General features: G+C 46.6%; 1 protein-coding gene and 1 long non-coding RNA gene across 5 annotated transcripts in view; one reads left to right on the forward strand and one right to left on the reverse strand.

Annotated features, from left to right (window-relative positions):
• B3GNT2 (UDP-GlcNAc:betaGal beta-1,3-N-acetylglucosaminyltransferase 2) overlaps window positions 1-18,021 on the reverse strand; it is a 33,889-nt gene extending 15,868 nt beyond the window's left edge. Inside the window, exons 1-2 of one of the 4 annotated variants that reach the window (XM_086326420.1) lie at window positions 16,467-16,716; window positions 379-527 (exon numbers count right to left, since the gene is read on the reverse strand). The gene's annotated coding sequence lies outside the window, so the exon portion shown is untranslated. Of the gene's footprint in view, window positions 1-378; window positions 528-16,466; window positions 16,717-17,298; window positions 17,630-17,945 lie in introns of those variants that run through there. The other 3 variants (XM_086326419.1, XM_086326421.1, XM_086326418.1) reach the window with 3 other exon arrangements.
• LOC147363053 (uncharacterized) lies at window positions 17,312-20,589 on the forward strand. Its single transcript, XR_015136736.1, has 2 exons — window positions 17,312-17,658; window positions 18,365-20,589. It is a non-coding gene; the product is annotated as an uncharacterized LOC147363053 (long non-coding RNA).

Genomic DNA, 20,589 nt, shown 5'->3' on the forward strand with positions numbered 1-20,589 from the left:
CTCCTCCAGGGGATCTTCCCGACCTAGAGATTGAACCTGTATCTCCTGCACTGCAGGCGGATTCTTTACCCATTAAGCCACCAACAGATCTCTAAAGTACCTCTGACGGAGTACAGGCATTTGGCCTGTCTTCCCTGTAGCTCAAACGGTAAAGAATCTGCCTGCAACGCAGGAGACCCAGGTTCTATCCCTGGATCAGGAAGATTCTCTGGAGGAGGGCATGGAAATCCACTCCAGTCAGTATTCTTGCCTCGAGAATCCCATGGACACAGGAGCCTGGCAGGCTACAGTCCATGGGACTGCAAAGAGTCAGACACAACTGAGCAATTAACACTACTACTACCCAATCACTAACCCATGAGTTGTTTCTGACTTTACCTGCTGTTGCTGCTGCTAAGTCGCTTCAGCCATGTCCGACTCTGTGCGACCCCATAGATGGCAGCCCACCAGGCTCCCCCGTCCCTGGGATTCTCCAGGTAAGAGTACTGGAGTGGGGTGCCATTGCCTTCTCTGGACTTTGCCTATAACTGGGGGGAAAAGAAATCTGATGAACAACCTTATTTGTGTGTCTTTGTACACTGTCTTATTATTCCCTTTGAAAAAATTACAAAGAGAACAATCAAGTTATTCCATGTCCTTCCTCATCAAAAAAAAAAAAAGCCAGACTGTACAACACCAGAGAGCACAGAGGTCTCCACACTGACTGTGGACCTTGTCCTTCTTTTAAATCTTCACACCAAAACAACCTCTGCATGTTTTAACTGACCCCTCGTCATTGCTGTACTTTCCTCCTGACTTCCCACTCCTCACACCCTTTGCCCATTTTTTACGTCAGGATATTCTCAACTAACCGTCTCAAGTTCAAAAACGTGAAACCATTAGCCTGAGTAGAGCTAATCTGAGTACAGCCAGGACTTGGACCTTGGACCCTGACCCTGAGTCTAAACTCTTACTTTTTCTACCACACAACCTTGTTGTTCAGAAGATTTCAAGAATCCTCAAATAAAGCTACAATTTAAAAAAAAAAAAAGACTTAGGAAGTGAAGTCACTGCATTTGTGGATACCCGGGAACATGCAGGTAGTTCCAAAGAAAGCCAGGCGGTCGAGTTTTTTGAGAAGCATGAGAAAGGAATAATGTAGATAAAATCTCCAGCTGGGAGCAGTCCCTGGTTGAAGGTGCCCAGAGATCCTGGTCCGCTTGGGCGGGCACCGCCCCTGCTGAGGGTGGAGTCCCTGCCGCCTGCGTGGCAGGTGTTAATCCACACTGAGGAATGAGAGCCTGGCAGCGCTTGCACTGGCCTAGTCTAACAAACCTGTTGGGCAAACCCTTCTGTCAAGAGCTTTTACAGAGAGAAAATGCTGCCTTTCCTCGCCTTTCCCTTCACTCTGGCACCACAGCCAGAAATGGCAGGGATTCTAGCCTGGTCCTCCCACTGGCCACCTTCCAGAGGTGAGCTCCCAGGTGTCCAGCAGCCCAGCTCCCCAGGCTCTGTGAGGAAGGGACACTAGTCTGCATCAAAAAAAAAAAAAAAGGTAACGGAAGAGCAATGTCGGCCACAAACTGTACCCTCTCTCCAGAACGTGCACATGGATTCTGCACACAGACCCTATCCTGAGTTTGTTGCCCACGGAAGCTATAAGCATTTCTTTTCCAGGGCCTTAGAGCTCAGGGACTCCAGCCTTCTCCTGTAGAGAAGAAGAAACCAAAGCACAGGAAGGCACACAGCCTCGCCCGAGGTCAGCATAGGGAGGAGGCGCACTGAGAATCACCATCACTGACAAAGTCCTCTCGCAGCTTTGATTCTGGGCTAGCAACATAAAAAACAAGGCCAGCACCACCTCCTGTGGCACCTTCCCTGAACAGAAACACCCCCACACCCGACGCTTCCCCTCCCCCCGGCCTGTGGTTTTCTTACTTCCTTTTTGTGTCTTAACACTAAATACACATTTATCTGACTTATCACACCTTGTGGGGAAGGAGTCTGACACACCTCACAGGGCACGTGGGCATTCAGAGCAGGAGCTGAGCCATTCCATTTCTGTCTCTCGAGTGTCTGGCTGAGGACAGTAAAACTTGAGGACAAGAAGGACATAACCGGGGAGGGACAATAAAGGAACAAGGACTAAATAAAAGTTTTATTCTTTCACCGTTTTCCTCTTTTGCTCCACACAAAGCATTGTTGAGTCATTTCACACACAGGCCCTGTATCTCCAGGTCCCCCAGAGACCCTCCCTGGCCCCTGACTGTCTATGTGCCAGGCCAGGCCACTTTTCTTCACAACTATCATTCTGGGGTTTCCCTCCGTGCCTCGTCCACGAGGACAACATCACTGGGTGTCATCTCAACGCAGGACATCACCTAAAAATCCCAGGAGGACTCCCCTGGAGGGCCAGCCATTAGGAATCCACCTGCCAAGGCAGGGGACATGGGTTCGATCCCTAGTCCAGGAAGATTCCATGTGCCATGGAGCAACTAAGCCCAAGTGCCACAATTACTGAGCCTGCGAGCCCTGGAGTTTGTGCTCTGCAACGAGAAGCCACCGCAATGAGAAGCCGCACACGCAACTAGAGAGTAGCCCCAGCTCACCCCAGCTAGAGAAAGGCCACACGTAGTGACAAAGACCCAATGTAGTCAAAAGTAAAGAAATAATAATTTTAAAATTGTTTTTAATTAAAAAAAAAAAATCTCTGGAAACATTTGTCTCATATGATTAAACAAATCTGTAAACAAACACAGGTCCAAGGGATGGAAGATGGGAAAAAGGTAATTAAAAATTAATAAAAATACTGGACTGGAAACAAAGTTATCATTATTTAATATAAAGTATATAAACTAAGTTATCAATCTGACCTTGTGTAAGTGCTTCTGGAAACAAGCAGGCTGTTGTCAGCCATGGCCTGGTGATGTAGGTGGACAGAGATGGGGAGGGGAGGAGAGAATCTGGTGCTTGCTACGTGGGCTCCTGTCTACAGGTACGTATAGAGAAAAGCTGGTGAAATCAACTGAGAAAGAATATTTTCACCTATCACTGAAAAGAGATTATTGTCATTTTACGTAGTAAAATGCATGAAAAACTCAAAGACTAATTTAACAAAATCAAAAGTTGACTCTCCTCAAAGTTTCTGGACTGACTTTCAAAATCATATCATTCCTCACCACTTAATTTCATGGACAGTAATAAATGACCATAAAGTAAAACTTTTAGATTTTTAAGACAATCACTTTAATGTTAAGCATTTGAGCAGCCAAATTTAATCTAACCATCACAGAGATTCACCTATATCACTTCCAAAAGGTACTCTGTCCTGTGCTGTGCTTAGTCGCTCAGTCGCGTCTGACTTTTTGCAACCCCATAGACTGCAGCCTCCCAGGCTCTTTGGTCCACTGGGATTCTCCAGGCAAGAATACTGGAGTGGGTTGCCATGCTCTCCCCCAGGCAAAAAGTACTCTACAAACTTTCAAATCAACCAATGCCCTTCCCAATTCTATTAAATTTGGTAATTCTTGCCCCCATGAATTGTAGGGTTTGAAAGCATCTCCATCAACTCTTGCAAAACCAAAGTTTACATCTGTGTACATTTATCTCCAAAATAAAAATATAATCTCCCAAAATAAATATTGTTTGAACATGCTGCAAGTTGGGACTGCATTAATACTAGTGATATTCACTGTGTTTAACATAAGTAATTTAATAAATTGCCTTGGGAAGTCTCAATTTCTTGGCTGTTTGTATGAATGTTTCCCAGTGACAAATTTCCTTAAAGAGTATTTCCCCTTGGGTACAATGAAGGGGACACCAATGAGCATAAAGTACCATGCTTCAGGCTCCAGGACTCCCTGCTTAAACATTTGGAGTCTCTTAAAGCAGCAGCTTTGAGATAACTGCCTGAATCACTCAGAATTGTGATTGTCATGTAGTGAACAGTACGAGCTTGGACTCAGTAACACTGGTCCATTTGCCTGGAAGTGTGCCCAAGGCCCAAGAGTAAGACACAACTTTGCAACTAAACCACAACAAAAAGAATGTTGCCTATAGCCTGAAATATACAGGATAGCCCATTCTCAAAGCTCTAACCCTTAAAGGTATAACACTTCCTAATGATACAAAGATAAAAAGTTGCAGAACAGAGAATACATTTGTCTTGCTGAAGGTGTGCAGGAGCATCATGAACTTTAAGACATCTATGTGGACAGCTGCAAGAACAAAGGATTCTGACACCAAGAAGTCTGCAATAACCTACCACACCCTCTCCCCTTTTACTATGAAAGAAGCCCAAATTCTAACTTGGGTAAGATGATTCTCTGGGACACCAGTCCGCCATCTTCTCTGCCGCTGACTTTCCATATAAAGTCACTACCCCTGCCTCAGCATCTTGCCTCTCAAGATGCCCTGTCATGTAGTGAACAGTACAAGCTTGGACTCAGTAACACTGGTCCATGTGCCTGGATGCGTGCCAAAGACCCAAGGGGGTATACGGTGGCTACTGAGGTATCCTTATTTTACAGATAAATGATCTGCTTCCAGAAACTTATTCAAGGTTCCCAAGATAGAGTGGAGGGAGGGGGCATGAACAGGGACCCCAGATGGGCTGCTCCCAGCCTGCAAGTCCACCTAAGCTACTGCCAAACTTGAATTCAGGCACAGAGCTGCAGGGTTGGCACAGCCAGGACAGAGGAGCGTGACGCACCCCTTCCTCCTTAAGCACTCTCACAAAGACCCCATCCGAGATCCAAGCATGCCATCCTCAAAACCTCCTGGGACACAGCACCCCTTAAAAACAATTGTGGTCCTCATCCACACCACAACTCATGCTGGCTTCCGGAAACATCCATTCTCTTACTTCTCAATCTTGCCCCCAGGCTTACAGGTACAGGTTCAAATCCCACCCCCTCCTCCATGAGGACAGGCTCAGTTTCCCCAGTGAACTGTATTTAATCTACCCTCCTAGCATTTGGGATTCCCCAAAATTAAAGCCCCCCAAACGGAGTACCAAGAGCTAGTTATCCAGAACCACCCCACCTAGAGCAACACGTCCCAACCTGAACAGTGCCAGGTGAGCTGAGAGCCATTCTCCTCAACCGTGAGGGAGGCATGAACAAGAGGCTCCCCAACCTACAGGCTGTAACTGTGAGGTCAAAGCACCCCAAATGGTGAGTGCCAGGCTCTGCGGCTTGCACACAGCACATCCAATTAAAATGCAAGCCCCCTGGGATTCCATTTCTCCTGAGTCAGGGGCAGTCTCGTCCCAGAAGACAACCTTTCTAGTGATAAGTGGCCCTGGGGTGGCAACTTCAGGACAGGATACCAAACAAGCAGAGTGGTTCCCCTCTCTTCCAGCCTCCATCTCCCAGATTTCTTTCCTGCCTCTTCTCCGTTTCTCAAATGTTGGTTAATTGTCAACAAGTTACTAACAGGTGCCTGAGGACTGTTTTTAGTTTTTTTTAAAATATCAAAATAAATCATATGGATTTAAAATATACATCCTCAAAACAGTGACATTTTGGCCTTTTGTCCAAATGTTCTATTAAAGGAAAAGCTGTTCAACCAAGACAATGTCTACATATTTAAAGAAGGGATGAAATAGTAACATCGCTTTCTCTGGCCACCTGCCAAGAAAAATTTGTGTTGCCAAAATAAAAAGAGAACATGTTGTTTGCTCAGTATATGAGCACACTGCTGAGCAGCTTAGAAATTGGGCCTCTTTAACCAAGCAGTTTAAATCACTCCATTTTGTTGTATTTCTATTGGAATATAGTCGATTTACAATGTTGTGTTAGTTTCGGGTGTACAGTGAGGAGAATCAGTTATACATATATCCACTCTTTTCTTGTATTCTTTTCCCCTATAGGTCATCACAGAATGTCAAATAGAGCTCCCTGTGCTATACACAGTAGGTCCTTATTAGTTATCTATTTTGTATCTGCCGCTGCTGCTCAGTTGCTTCAGTCGTGTCCAACTCTATGCGACCCCATAAATGGCAGTCTACCAGGCTCCCCCATCCCTGGGATTCTCCAGGCAAGAACACTGGAGTGGGTTGCCGTTTCCTTCTAGTAGTATGTGTATTATTTCCCTGTAGCTCAAATGGTAAAGAATCTGCCTGTGATGCAGGAGATGAGGGTTCAATCCCTGGGTCAGGAAGATCCTCTGGAGAAGGGCATGGCAACCCACCCCAGTATTCTTGCCTGGAGAATTCCATGGACAGAGAAGCCTGGCAGGCTACGGTCCGTGGGGTCGCAAAGAGTCAGACACAACTGAGCGACTACACACACACAGTGTGTACATGTCAATCCTGATCTCTCAGTTTATCCCTCCACCCCCTTACCCCTTGGGAAACATAAGTTTGTTTTCTTCAATCACCTAATCACCTAATTTTAAGTGTCTTTGTGAATGTCACCTTCATATACCATAGATTACCACCACCTCCTTGAAAACATCTTGGACACAGCAATCCAGGTATTTCTCAGTGCCATATGTACCCTCTGCTCACTCCTTTCTCCCTCGAGGTGTCCAGTCACTCCCAGAACGTCCACCATCTCTTCACGATGACTCCAAACTCCATCATCTCTACACCATGACTCCCAGTTCCACCATCTCTACACTGATGGCTCCCACACCCACACCTGGAGGTCCACACGAGCCTGCTCTCTCACTCTCGGTGGTGCCCACACAGCATCTCAGTCGCCTATGGGGCAGGGACCAAAAAGGGGAGACCACCTTGCTGAAACCAGTGATGGCTCCCTGGGGCTTCATTACGTCACTCTCTGTATCTGCATTTGTTTAAAAATTTCTATTATAAAGAGGCTTTTTTTTTTTTTTTAAAGAGGACCCATCAGAACCTTCAAAAAATTCAAAAGAGAGAAGCAGTCAGTTAAAAATAGGAGTATTCATGAGAGATATTTTAAGTTCATTTGAAGAAAAATAACTCCTTATGTCATGAAGGGAGAAGAAAAATTAAAGGGATGCATCTCATTTACTTTAAAGAATAAAACCTCCATTAAGTTCCTTATAAACAAGCATCAAATTTAGCCATAAAATAAAAAATGTAAAATACATGTTATTAGCTCCAAATGTTAAATAATATAGAGAGGATGGTATTTGTAACAAACCCACTTTGACCCTTTCATTGTTAGGTACATAGACTTGATCCTGAAAACAACACCAGGCTTCCCACCGAACAATCTACACCCAGACATGAAGCTGGTTTTTGTTTTGCCTTTTTTAAAAAACAACTGTGTTACTTCCTGATCAGGATTCAAAAAAACAAGAAGCACTTTAAGAAGCATTTGGATGTTAAGTGCTTTTCAAAGAAAATAAACAACAACAGAATTCTGAAGCACAAATTATAAGCCTTAGTGAGTTTATGGTCCATGGAAATAACCTTACTGGAGTGTTAACACTTTCATATTGGTGGCTGCATAGGATTCAAACAATCCACACATAAGCCTGGTTGCGCAGGTTTTCTCCTATTATGCAGGAGGTGGGGATGAGGAGGGAACAAGCTAAGTGGGTTGCCATGGATACAAAGATACTTAATATCAGCTCAGGGACCGAAACCTACTTCTAGTTCTCCACATGGACCAGTCTCCCTTTTCAGTAAGTCACTCCCCAGCCCCCACAAGACCGCCCTCCCCTGCGACAGCCCTTGCTGCTGCCTGGGCTCCTGTATCAGTGACAATCTCCACTTCATCCCCCACCTCAACGTGCTCCCTCTCCAGTGGCTCCAGGCACAGGCTGCGCTTTCCCCTCTCCATCAACTTCCGGAAAATGTTCTCCGCCTCACCACACCCCTTTTTTGTGCCTTGACTTTCCCATCCCCTTCACTCTCAAGAAACTTCAGAGTCCACAGCCTCTCCTGACTTCCCAGAGCACCTAAAACTGCTGGCCACCACCCCTACCCCACCACAAGTTCAAGACCATCTCCTATCCCCAATTCTCTAATGGTTCTTGCGCATCTTGGCAGCCTCTGATCCTGACCCCATCGCCCCAAGTGGGCCCTCTCCACAGTTCTGGGCTCAAGCCTACACTGGGTCTTCCTTCACCTTACACTCCTGCCCTCCAGACCCTCTGCCACACACTACTGCCTCCAGTGTCCCGCTAAGAAACGTCCAGATATACTCGGGTGTGCAGCCCACTTCCTTCACACCTGCCTTCCAAATCTCTAGCAATCTACTATGAGAATCTTTTTCTTTCTCACTTTCAAATAAATCTCTCTCTCACACACACACACACTTTAATACTGCACCATCCCTGACCTGGTTTGGGCCCTCAGTTTTCCCCCAGCAGGACTGATGAAGTGACCTAATTCAACACATATCAAGCACCTACTTAAACCAAGCAATGTTTCAAACAGACCAAGAAGAATGAAGTTATGTGGCTGATTATCACAAGGTTGATAATGCTTAGACGAAATAGAAGGCACAGTACAGGGGAAAGGAAGGAAAGGGTTAGAGATAGCCTCTCTTTTCAGAGAGTAGGTTGCGGGGCAGGAGCGAGGGGAGGCAATTCCAAGAAGAGGGGACAGCCGATGTAAAGGCCAGAGACAGGACAGCCCGAAGGCCAGCATGGCTGCAGAGACTTGAGTGGGGGGAGAGCTAATGTCACCAGGTCCAAGCTTGTTCTCCTCGCCACTACAAAGGCCAATAAATCCAAGAGACGAGGTGTTGGGCCAAGGAACACGACTTTATTCAGAGAGCCGGCTGACCAAGAAGATGGCAGACTAAAGTCTCAAATAACCATCTTGTCAGTTTGGATGCCAGGTTCTTTTATGGATCAGAGATGGGGGCCGGGAGGGGAGGAAACAAAGTAGAAAGGCAAATATCTTCTAGAATGGCAAGCCTCGGACAGGGGTATGTGTTAATTTCTTTCTTCCCGCCATCTCCAGGAGGACAGGGTTCTGAACAAAGGCACTTTAGCTTAACAGTCAGGCAGAAGGGCAGGATTCTCTGAGACAGGCCATCATGTATGATTACAATAACAAAAGCAACGGAAAGCAAGTCAAAGAAACAGTTTCAACGTGGAGTCAGAATTGACTTCCAGCTGCAACACTAGAAGAGGAGGTGAACTGAACCAAGGGCCCAACAGATGGCAGAGAGTGTTGGCTTTACTCTGAGGGAGACTTGGGGCCACCGGAGGGTTCCAAGTAAAGAGGTTATGTAATGCAGTTTCCGTTTTTAAAGATGCCCCCAGCTTCTTCCTGAGAACAGACTGTTGTGGGGCAAACAGGAAGCAGGGAGCCCCATTAGGAGACCATGAAATGACCTGGGCCCACAATCACAACTCCCTCACACCCACCTCTCTGGCTAAAGCTCATCTTCCTGATAAATGCAAGCCTGACCATAACATGTCATTATGTCCTCTCCGCAAGGACTTTCCATGGCTCCCCACGACCTTCCTGACCAGGCACCACTTCTTCACACAGTCATCAAGGCTGCATGGTGTCCTATGACCTCTCCCCTAAAGGACCCTGCCCTCCAAACCCACGGGATCACCCGCTACTTCCCTGAAAAAGGGCCACAAGCCTGCGATCCCCACCGCCTCTGCCCTCCTTTCTCTGCCCCTAAGTTATTTATTCATCCATCAAGGCTAAGCCCAAACTCAACTTCCTCCGGAGCCTTTCTTGGCTGCCCCCAACTCTGCACTCTTCTTGCACCCCTCTCTATCAGAGTACTCCTTCACCAGTTTCTGGTTAGAGTTCCAACCAGACTGCTAACTCCTTAATGGCAAGCACTGTGCCTGGCCCATTGAGGAATACACAAGGAGCCAAGCATCATGCTAGACATCCACTAAGTGCTCACTCACTGCATGCTGGCTAAGTGAACCAAGTGACCCTTTCGTTATAAATCATCTTGAGATCTTGGGTGGTAGGTGGTGACAGGTTTTCCCCCTTGGCCACTGTAATCTGGAGGCCAGGGGTCTCCATGATGGAGCCTCTGGGGACTGCATGGTCCAGACAAAAGTAGGGCCAGAGTGAGGATGGACCTGAATCCAGGCCTTCAAAACCTTCTGTCCTCTCAGCCAGGCACCACTAGCAAGACCCATACAATCTGCTTTATATTTGACTAAAGCATTGGCAACGGGCTTTTCCTAGTCTCATTCTGCAAGTATACAGATGTAGAAAAAAAGCACCTAGAAGGATCTCAACCAATTAACAGCAATTACAGTATTAAGAGATGGAATTAACTTTATTCTCTTCACTTGATCTTGATTGCTTCCCTAAATAAACATAACAAAAAGTCTTTAAGAAAGAATGCCATAGTACCATCAAGATACACTTAAAAAACGGTTCCAAAAATACAAAGTATATATATATTTTTAATAAGCACAAACACTGGCAACATTAGATCACTGAATACACAATATCATTTATAAAGGAAGACTATAAAACTTGAAACTGTTTCAAATGGGTTGTCTGAAGCATGCAATTAACAACGGGCCCTGTGCTTTCACTCTGAAATAATTATTTTACAAAACATAAGGCAGTAAAATATTGTTCTGGATACCCTGGGCACTTAATGATGTCTCTTATCTAAATCAAACTCTTCCACGGGTTTCATAGACATGTGTGAACCAGCTGTCATCACTGCATCTTAGCTCACATCACACAGGTGACTAATCAGCTCTAAAAGGAACATTTCAAAGACTGTTATTTTATGACTTACAGAGGAAATATCAAAAATGATAGGTGATCAACTATCAACAAATAATAGGTCCTATTTAAGCTGAATGCTACAACAGCAAAGTGTTGACTCGACAAAGATCTGGCTTCTAACTTTCAATAGAAGACCTACATAGCTTTTATTTAGTGAAACAGTATATTAAAACACAGACGATATAGTTGCTTTAGTTACCATCTTTTTAAAGAAATAAAAGGAGGACAAAGAAAACTGTATGTCAGGCACAGTGCTAGGTATCTTAGGTGTATCATCAAATTAATTTTCTTAGCCAATCTGAGATAATCTCCGCTATATCTCTAATGAGGAAACTGAGGCTTAGAGTAATTATCACACAGTAATCACATCAGAGTAAGTGGCAAAAATTAAACTCAAATCCAGGTCTGTCTCACAAGACTACACACTGTATGAGTCTGGAAATGCCACTTAAATGGAGTTTAGCTAAGCTAAGTCGCTTCAGTCATGTCCAACTCTGTGTGACCCCAGAGACGGCAGCCCACCAGGCTCCCCTGTCCCTGGGATTCTCCAAGCAAGAACACTGGAGTGGGTTGCCATTTCCTTCTCCAATGCATGAAAGTGAAAAGTGAAAGTGAAGTCGCTCAGTCATGTCAGACTTAGCGACCCCATGGATGGCAGCCTACCAGGCCCCTCCGTCCATGGGATATTCCAGGCAAGAATACTGGAGTGGGGTGCCATCGCCTTCTCCCAAAATGGAGTTTAAGGACAGGCAAAACCAACATATGATGATATGCATCACACCTAAGATGATGTAAGTCAGAATAATGGTTCCCTCTAGGGGCTGGAGACTGACTAGAAAGTGGCACAGGGACCTTCTAGGCTACTGAAATAATTTTCTTGATTTAGCAGTGGACACCCATAAGCTGCACACTTAATGTTAGAGCACTTTACATTAAGGGTTTCCCAGGTGGCTCAGCAGTAAAGAATCCATCTGTCAATCCAGGAGACATGGGTTCAATCCCTGAGTGGGGAAGATCCCCTGGAGACAGAAATGGCAATCCATTCCAGTATTCTTGTCTGGGAAATCCCATGGACAGAGGAGCCTGGAGGGCTACAGTCCATGGGGTCCCAGAAAGTTGCACATGACTTAGCAACTAAACATCACCACCACCTCCAAGTTCATGCTCTTTAACCACTAAATATCACACAACGACTCAACAGAACTGACCACACTCTAGAATTGACTCCCTTGGACAGTCGGTTTTTCAAAACATTTTGGTAAATGAAGTACATCCTAATTCCACCAGAGTGGAGGCATTAGAACAATAAATCTATTTTTAAATGTTACAGAATGAAAAGTATAAAGTATCAATTTCCTTACTACTGGGAATTTCCCCTCTACAGCCACATCAGAATGAATATAATTTTAAACCTTGCTCTAAAGGAATGTTCATAGATGCAGAGAAAGTAATTTGTAACAAAATCCTTAGAGTTATCTATGGAAGTACCTAAATAAAACTACACAAAATATTTCAAGACATATGTTGTAACTTTATCAACAGTGCTGACCCCCCCCCCCCCCAAGAGAAGTTTGGATTTTGCTACAAAAACTAAGGCAAGGCAAGAAGACAAAGTTGGTGGGCAAAGAGCATAAAACTCACAGTAGCGGCATTAAGGCAGTGAGTGTAAAATCTCAATGCAAGTTGTAACAAAAAACTCAAACAACTTTTCCCAGCAGTAAAGTCATTGTGCCGCATATGGCCGATTAATAAACTCTCCATCAAGTAACAAGTTCTTCCCACCAAAGCTTTGTTCAGACTAGCAAAATCTCATCACCTGGTGATGATGAAATTGTTACATCAATTTGCTCCAAGCCTTACCCCACACATCCGTGTTCCTCTTCAGTCAAGAGGTAATTGCCTCTCCTGAGAGAGGAATTTATTCACCCACAATTTGGAGACAGTTTGGCAAGCGTCTAGTTACAGTTACCCCAGCTTGGGGGAAGTGGTGAGGGGCAGCTGACTCCACACGTGCTGGGTGCATGTCTTTACTAGGTGCCGTGGGTTATGCGAGCCAGGAAACCCAACCTTCAAACTCAGAGCCCAGTTTAATTCATGTTTTAACAACCTGTACACACCAAAAAGGCCAGGCAATTGACTGAAATGATTTTAATTCCTCCTGAGTATTTGCAAATAAGACCAAAAGGACTTTATGAGAATTTTCCAGCATTGGTAACTCATGCACCACTGTTGGGCATGCTGCAAGATTACATAACCCAATATTATCCCAGATGCAAGAGTTGCAACATTTCTAAAAGTAACCATTTAAATGTATTAATTTTTAAAGTCTTTAAGAACCTGCCTAATAAAACTGTTAAGAAAAAGAAAAAAAAGAAAAAAAAAACCTAAGTAGAGTCAAATATGGCCAATTAAGCCTGGGTTCGATGCCTGGGTTGGGAGGATACCCTGGAAGAGGGTAAGTCAACCCACGAAGATGGCAAGGCAACCCACTCCAGTATTCTACCTGGAGAATCCCTGGGACAGAGGAGTCTGGAGGGATGCAGTTCATGGGGTCACGGAGAGTTGGAAACTGAGCAACTAAGCACAGCCAACAGGCCAGCTATATTGAATGGAAAGCACTGACCCAGTATGTTATGAACAGGGTGGGCCTTAAATACATTCACAGCCCTGGTTCAGCATTCCTAAATTATGCAGTTCATGGGGTCCCAAAGAGTCGGACATGACCGAGCGACTGAACTGAAATTATGATTGGGGGGAAAACCCCTCAAAAACAGCATTGTCAGAAAACATTAAAACTTTGAAGTTTTGAAGGGGAACAGAATATGCCACCCATAAATGTGTCAGTTTGAAAAAAAAAAAAAATGTCAGTTTGACACAATGATTATTTTGAATTAATTCCTAGTTACTTCAGAGACCAGCCAGTATAATGACACTCTGACTCCCTCTGTTCCCTTGAAAGCAGATCAATCTTCCATAAGAAGGTACCCTCCCTGCACCAGGAGGGCAGAAGGCATCCTTATCACCAGAGATAGGGAATTCAGGGCTGAGAAGGTTGCACAAACAAACCTTGTTACTCCTTTGCTGATTAGTTACCCTAAACCCAAACCACTTTGTTTTGTCAATTCTTCACAAATTTCTTTCCTTGTCGAAAAGGTATGAAAAAGCTGTGGTCACTGCTTTGGGTTGCATGTTTTTAATCCCCGTACATAGAAATTTTTTTCTCCAATTAATCTGTCTGAGATCAATTTAATTATTAGATCAGCCAAAGAACTTAGAAAGGAAAAAAAATTTTCCTCTCCTACAGTTTCAAAGTTTGTGAAACAAAGGATTCACTTTTTCGCTTAACCCTGCATCAGCTGAAAAAGTCCCACACACTTCTACCCAGAACATCTTAGTTTTATACCAACAATGCATCAGGTGAGATAAAGCAAAATAATATTAACTTTTTTGAATTCTCATTCATTTCCTAGTGTAACCTTTAAAAAAAAAATAGCCACACATCTAAGTAAATTGTACAATGAAAAATCAACCATGAATTATCAGTTTCACTTTCTTATTTTTAGCAAACCTTTAGTATCTCAGAGAAATCTAAATTGTGGGCTTTAAAAAGCAAAAAACAAGGAAATCTTCAAAATTACAAGCCACCTATATACACTCAACTCTCCATCAGAAACCCAGAAAAAAATTTATAACTTTTACAAACATATTATGCTTATTTTCCTCAAAAGATTACCTCATTCCCTGGATTTCAAAAACTATCTGCCATCTGCCAAATTTGGCTGATTTCAGTCTCCAACAAATCTAAATGGTTACTGTTTTTGTTAAGGGGAAGTTGCCGCCTGGAGAAACTTCTGTACTGATTATACAATGACCACCATTTACTAAGCATTTCTTAACCCCCCCATGATGGGTTTCCCAAGTGGCTCAGTGATAAAAGAATCCGTCTGCCAATGCAGAAGCCACAGGAGACATAAGTTAGATCTCTGGGTTGGGAGGATCACTTGGAGAAGAAAATGGCAACCCAATCCAGTATTCTTGCTGGGACAATCCCAGGGACAGAGGAGCCTGGTGGGCTACATGCAGTCCATGGCTTCCATTGACTCTCACAAAGAATCAGACAACACTGAGCAATTGACAACCCCCCATGATGAGGGGAGTCTGGCAAACATCATCCTGTTGTTGTTTAGTTGCTAAATTGTGTGGGACTCTTCCCTGGTCTTAAAATCTAATCTGGTTTAAGAGCCCTGGGACTCTGTGTGACACTCTCCCAAATTCCACCAAAGGTGGCTTCCCTGGTGGCTCAGATGGTAAAGAATCTGCCGGCAATTCAAAAGAAACAGGAGGGAACTAGGACTGAGGGAAGAAGTGACGGCCCAGCCCTACCCTCCCTCTGGGTCAGCTGTCAGATCCAAGGGGAGAAACCAGGAGACGGCTCCCGGTTGAGAGCCTCAGGGCTGAGCTGGGCTGGGTCTCCGCCTTTCCAGTTGGTCCAGGCCCTGTCGGCCACTTCTTTAACTATCCCCTTACCTCCCGGGGCTACATTACACTGGAAGGATTTGTTATAACAAGTAGAAGCCCATATTCACCAATTGGCTTTACAATCTGAAATTTTACAGCAAGGCTACAACGAGAGCAGCAGGTGACTGGTAGAATTGCTCCAAACTACCATTCTGCGAAGTTAGGGAGGTTCAGGAGGCCATGGGTGGAGAGCAGGGGAGAAAAGACAAATCATCCTTCTATTTTAAGGAGAAGGAGCCTCCTCTTCAGTCCAGGTTTAAAATATATACATTATTTTCAGAGATCTGCTTTCATGCCGTGACACTCGTGCTGAGTATCTCGGCCGCTCCTCCTCACTTGATGGGGAGACAGTGGGTTCTGGGGCTCCCCAGCCCTGAGTGGAAAATACCGTGGCCTGGAAATTAAGGTGACTCGATTATACAGGCTCCGGAAGGGTCCGCCTGGCGTCGCGGGGCAGCCTCCAGGACCTGCGGTCGCGGCCTTCGCAGAGTCTGCACCCCTCCACGCCCACACCCCCACGCAAGGTGGTTCGCAGAGGCCGGCTAGACCCGCTCCCGCAGCACCCACCCTTCCCCCCCATCCCAGGTTTCGGTCAAGTAGCCTGGTTAATCATTCAACGCCGGCGGCGTGGAATATTTCTGTAGAGGTCAACGCGAAAGGTTTCTCCTAAGTTTCACAGAAACCAGCCTTTAGGGACCCAGAGGTTGGCCGTGGCGGGTGGATGGGGGTGGGGAGCGACTGCTCGCGGCTCTCGGAACACCTGATCTCCCCATGCGGCACCAGAGGCAGCGCAGTACGAGGGTGGGGTGCGGGGGTGCAGCGTGAGATCAAGCAGGGCCCCCTCCCCAAAACACCTGTGCAACCCAGATGAGGACGCCAGGGCCTCTGACGCCCCCCTTTCCCAACGCCTGCATCACCCCGGCAAGGGCTCCCCCGGAAGTTGGGGTGCAGCGGGGAGGAGGGGGGATGTTCCCGAGTCCTAGGAGAGGAGGAGTGGAATGGGGCAAGAGGCTCGAAAGACACGCTACCGCGGGTTTCGTTAACCTCTTCCTCTAGGACCAGGAAGGTAGCGGGAGAGGTGGGGGCGAGGGGGAGGACCGGGACGCCAAGATGCGGCAGGAAGACACCTAGAGTCTGATTCCTCCGCTGGGGCGCCGGTACGAAGCCGGCACCCTCGAGGAAGCGGATGGTGGAGGGAGAGAGGAGGGTCCCGTGGCTGGGAAGCCTGGGACCACAGAGAGAGGAGGGCGCGGGGCCGGCCTGCGGAGGTGAGGCGTGCACACCCGCCCGGCCATACCTTGTCCGGGAGCAGCTCCTGCTCGGCGGGGCGGGGGCGGGAGATCGCGGCTGCATCCACGTCCCGGCCGCTCCGCGCGGCTCAGCCCGGCGACCACCGCCGCTCTCGCTCCATGCGTGGCGCCCGCTATGGGGCAGCCCAGCGGCGTCGGCGGCGGGGTGGCTCCGCCTCGGCTCGGCTTGGCCCCAGCCTCGGCTCAGCGCCGGCACTTGTTGCCTCCTCAGCCGCTGCCTGGCTCCCGGCTCTGGCTCCAGCTCCCGGCTCCGTCGCCGCCGCTGCGGAGCTCTCCTGGCCCCACCCCCACCCGACGCACCAATCAGGCCCGGCACCGCCCCTCACGTCGCCGCCCCGCCCGGCCCGAGGCCCGGCGCCCGGAGTTTGGGTAAGGCTCAGCTCCAGCCTGTCTAGCTGTGCGCGCCCACGGTCAGCCGGAGTTCGGCGTTCCTGGTGATTTCCGGGGAACCTCGGCGCCCTCACCTGGAAAGCAGTCTTAAGCTGGGGGGAAGGAGACTCCCCCCAACCCCGCCAAGAACTAGACCCTCAGTGGGGAAAGGGCAGCTCTCAGTTCAAAAGAACTATTTTCCGACTCCAGTCTAACCCAAATCCCTCGTGTTGTCGCCCCTCTTGTAATACATCCGGTGTTGGGAAACTAAGCGCCTGAACGAGGACTCCAGTGGTGTCTTCTGGCCGGAGTCAGTTCGCGACAGGTCCTAGACCGAACCCCGGCGGCCCAAACGCCTGGGCTGAACTTGGGGTTCCACTATGGAAGATGGGGGTAGGGAGAAACAAGGCCAAAAGGGGACTTGACAATTGCTCTCTGCCCATCCAGTACCTGCCACCATCTCTTAGGTGCCCGAATGACGCCTACTTGGCACCAGCACCGGATCTTCGGTTTTATGAAAGCGGCCCAGGACGTGGGGAGAGGAGTTTTGGTGGTTCCTCCAGGTCCCATGGGAGACTCGGGAAGCCAGAAACACAAGATGTCCAGACGCTGGGCCTCGAACCCGCGCCGCGGCCCCAGGGGGCAGGGCAGACACCTAGGTGCAGCCTTAATGGCTGAACTGTGACACATATCCCTCCGGCAAGATGGGGTCTTGGCGCTAACCACAAGCACCCGCCGGAATTCCGGGGACCACTGACCCACCCTCCTATCCAGCGCCCCCGCCGGCTTGCCAGCGCACTGCATTCTTACGTGAGTCTAAGTTTTTGTTGACACAAGTTTGAGGGCGCCAGATAAACCCGGCGCGACCGGATGGAGAGGTTGCGCTGGTTTGAAAGGGCCAGCGCAGGCAACTCGTCCCCTAGCACACCGCCGGGAGGTAAGCCTGGCCAGAGGCGCACCTGAAAGCCCCCTCCTCCCCCAGGTATTTATCTCTCCAGGAAGAAAGCAACCCCTCTTAGATAATCAGACTAAGAAATTAAGAACACCACACCCGCAATTATGCGCATTTTTCAGGAGACCTTCAGAAGCTAAATTACCTGAAAGTGAAGGAATTGCGAAAGTAGTCATTTCAAGAACCTTTGAGCTCGGCCAGCTCAACTGTGGGCCCTTACTCTTAATCCAAACTCAAGAGCAAAAGGGCACCTGGTTGCTGCTGGATGCACAGAGGCTCACCACATGGGTGCGGTCCTCCACAAACAGGAATTCTGAGTCAGATCTGGGAAAGCTTTGATTTGTAGCCTTCAGTCCTTTTTGCTTTTACGTTGATCACATGATTCTCCTAAGACTGGGACATAAAGTCCAAACAGTCAGACTTTTGATAATTCATAGAAAAACATCTGGAAGCATGCAGACGAGCAGTCAACCACCATTACTCCAGATGTGGGGTTGGGGTGTCAGAAGGAAGGGAGATGAGTTCTATAACCTTACTGACTCTGAATTTTTTTTTTTTTTCCAGTTATATTAACTTTCATGGGGCTTCCTTGGTGGTAAAGAATCTGCCTTCATTGTGGAAGACCCAGGTTCGATCCCTGAGTGGGGAAGATCCCCTGGAGAAGGAAATGGCAACCCACTCCAGTTTTCTTATGTGGAGAATCTCATGGAGAGAGGAGCCTGGTGGACTACAGTCCACAGGGTTGAAATGAGTCCGGCATGACTGAGGCACTAACACACATATTAACTTTCATAATTTAGAAAACTAATAAAACATTTTTAAAGAATTCAAGATATTAGAAAAAATTTTAAGAGCTCTACAGAATATGTAAATTAATAAACAAATGAGCCTGTGCATTTCATTATGTGTCAAAATACTTAATTCCAAGTCCATGTTCCTGGGAAAGAAATATGTCAAGACTGTCTATTGTCACCCTGTTTATTTAACTTCTATGCAGAGTACATCATGTGAAATGCTGGGCTGGATGACTCACAAGCTGGAATCAAGATATCCCGGAGAAATATCAACTACTTCAGATATGCAGATACCGCTTTAATGGCAGAAACTGAATTGGAACTAAAGAGCCACTTGATGAAAGTGAAAGAGGAGAGGGGAAAAGCAGGCTTAAAACTTAACATTCAAAAAACTAAGCTCCTGGCATCTAGTCCCATCACTTCATGGCAAATAGATGGGGGGAAAGTGGAAACTGTGATAAATTTTATTTTCTTGGGCTCCAAAATCACTGTGGATGATGACTGCAGCCATGAAATTAAAAGACACTTGCTCCTTGGAAGAAAAGCTATGACAAACCTATGGAAGAAAACCTATGACAAACCTAGAGAGCATATTAAAAAGCAGAGACTTCACTTTGCTGACAAAGGCCTATAGTCAAAGCTCAAAGCTATGGTTTTTCCAGTAGTCATGTATGGATGTGAGAAGTAGACCATAAAGAAGGCTGAGCACCAAAGAACTGATGCTTTTTGTGGTGTTGGAGAAGACTCCTGAGAGTCCCTTGGACAGCAAGGAGATCAAACCAGTCAGTCCTAAAGGAAATCAGCCCTGCATTCATTGGAAGGACTGATGCTGAAGCTGAAACTCCAATACTTTGGCCATCTGATGTGAAGAGCTGACTCATTGGAAGAGACCCTGATGCTGGGAAAGATTAAGGGCAGAAGGAGAAGAGGGCAGCAGAGGATGAAATGGCTGGATGGTATCACTAACTCAATGCACATGAGTTTGAGCAAACTCCAGGGGATAGTGAAGGATAGGGAAGCCTGGCGTTCTGCAGTTCATGTAGTCGCAAAGAGTCAGACACACAAAGTTAGCGACTGAACCATGTTTATGGTTTAAATAAAAATATCTCTACGCTGCTTTTCTGATCTTTAAAGGCTGTGATGGGACAAGACTGACATCTGAAGATTTTTTTCTGCCATCAGATCATTATATTGTTTCTACACATATGCCTTCCCTTTAAATCCACTCTTAGTAGTCACAAACGTATTTCCAGAGACTGTCAGCCAAGGGGTTTTAGTAAAGGAGCTACTACAGTGTCAGCTGGCAACCAACAGGAAATTAAGCAGTATCCTTTGCAGCTGCCAAAAGCTGCCCAGGCCCTGAAATTTAAAAAATAAGCACATTCTCTCCATAGTGCCATTAATTAACGCAGCTGGGAGTGTATCTGTATTATAGTGTGTCTTGGGGGAAATTACTCAATGCTGAATTCCACTCTTCCGCTAAATTACTCAATGCTAAATGCCCATTTGGCTGCAGTCTCTGCCCTAGGGTTGGGGCTTGGGTCCATCATGAGTAGGTAAATATGTATTATTCATTTATTTAACAAATATGAGCTGACCACCTACCAGGTGCATGACACAGGGCTAGTCACTGTGTGACTAGCAGAACACAGACACTTCCCTTTTGGAGCTCACAGTCTAGCAGGAGAAAGAGGAACTTAACAATTAAATGCACTACCAATTGTATGATTACAGTGGTGATATTGGTCAAAGGGAGTGCAAGGTGGAGGGACCACTTGTCTGGGGAACCCAAAAGGAGGTAACATTTGAGTTGAGCTCTGAAGGGTGAGCTGGATTTACTCAGGCAAAGAGGAAAAGAGAGTGGAGAAGAGTTCCTGGCAGGTTCAGGCTACATAAGGGGTGTGGTTGAGGAGGAGGCTGGAGAAGTAAGCAGAGACCGGTAGACAGATCATCCATGGTCTACTATACCATTTTCAGTGGGATCACTCTGACTTA

Source organism: Bos grunniens, chromosome 11, assembly GCF_055505025.1.
Source record: "Bos grunniens cultivar Pamir isolate PY7600 chromosome 11, Bosgru_T2T1.0, whole genome shotgun sequence".
NCBI lineage: Eukaryota > Metazoa > Chordata > Mammalia > Artiodactyla > Bovidae > Bos > Bos grunniens.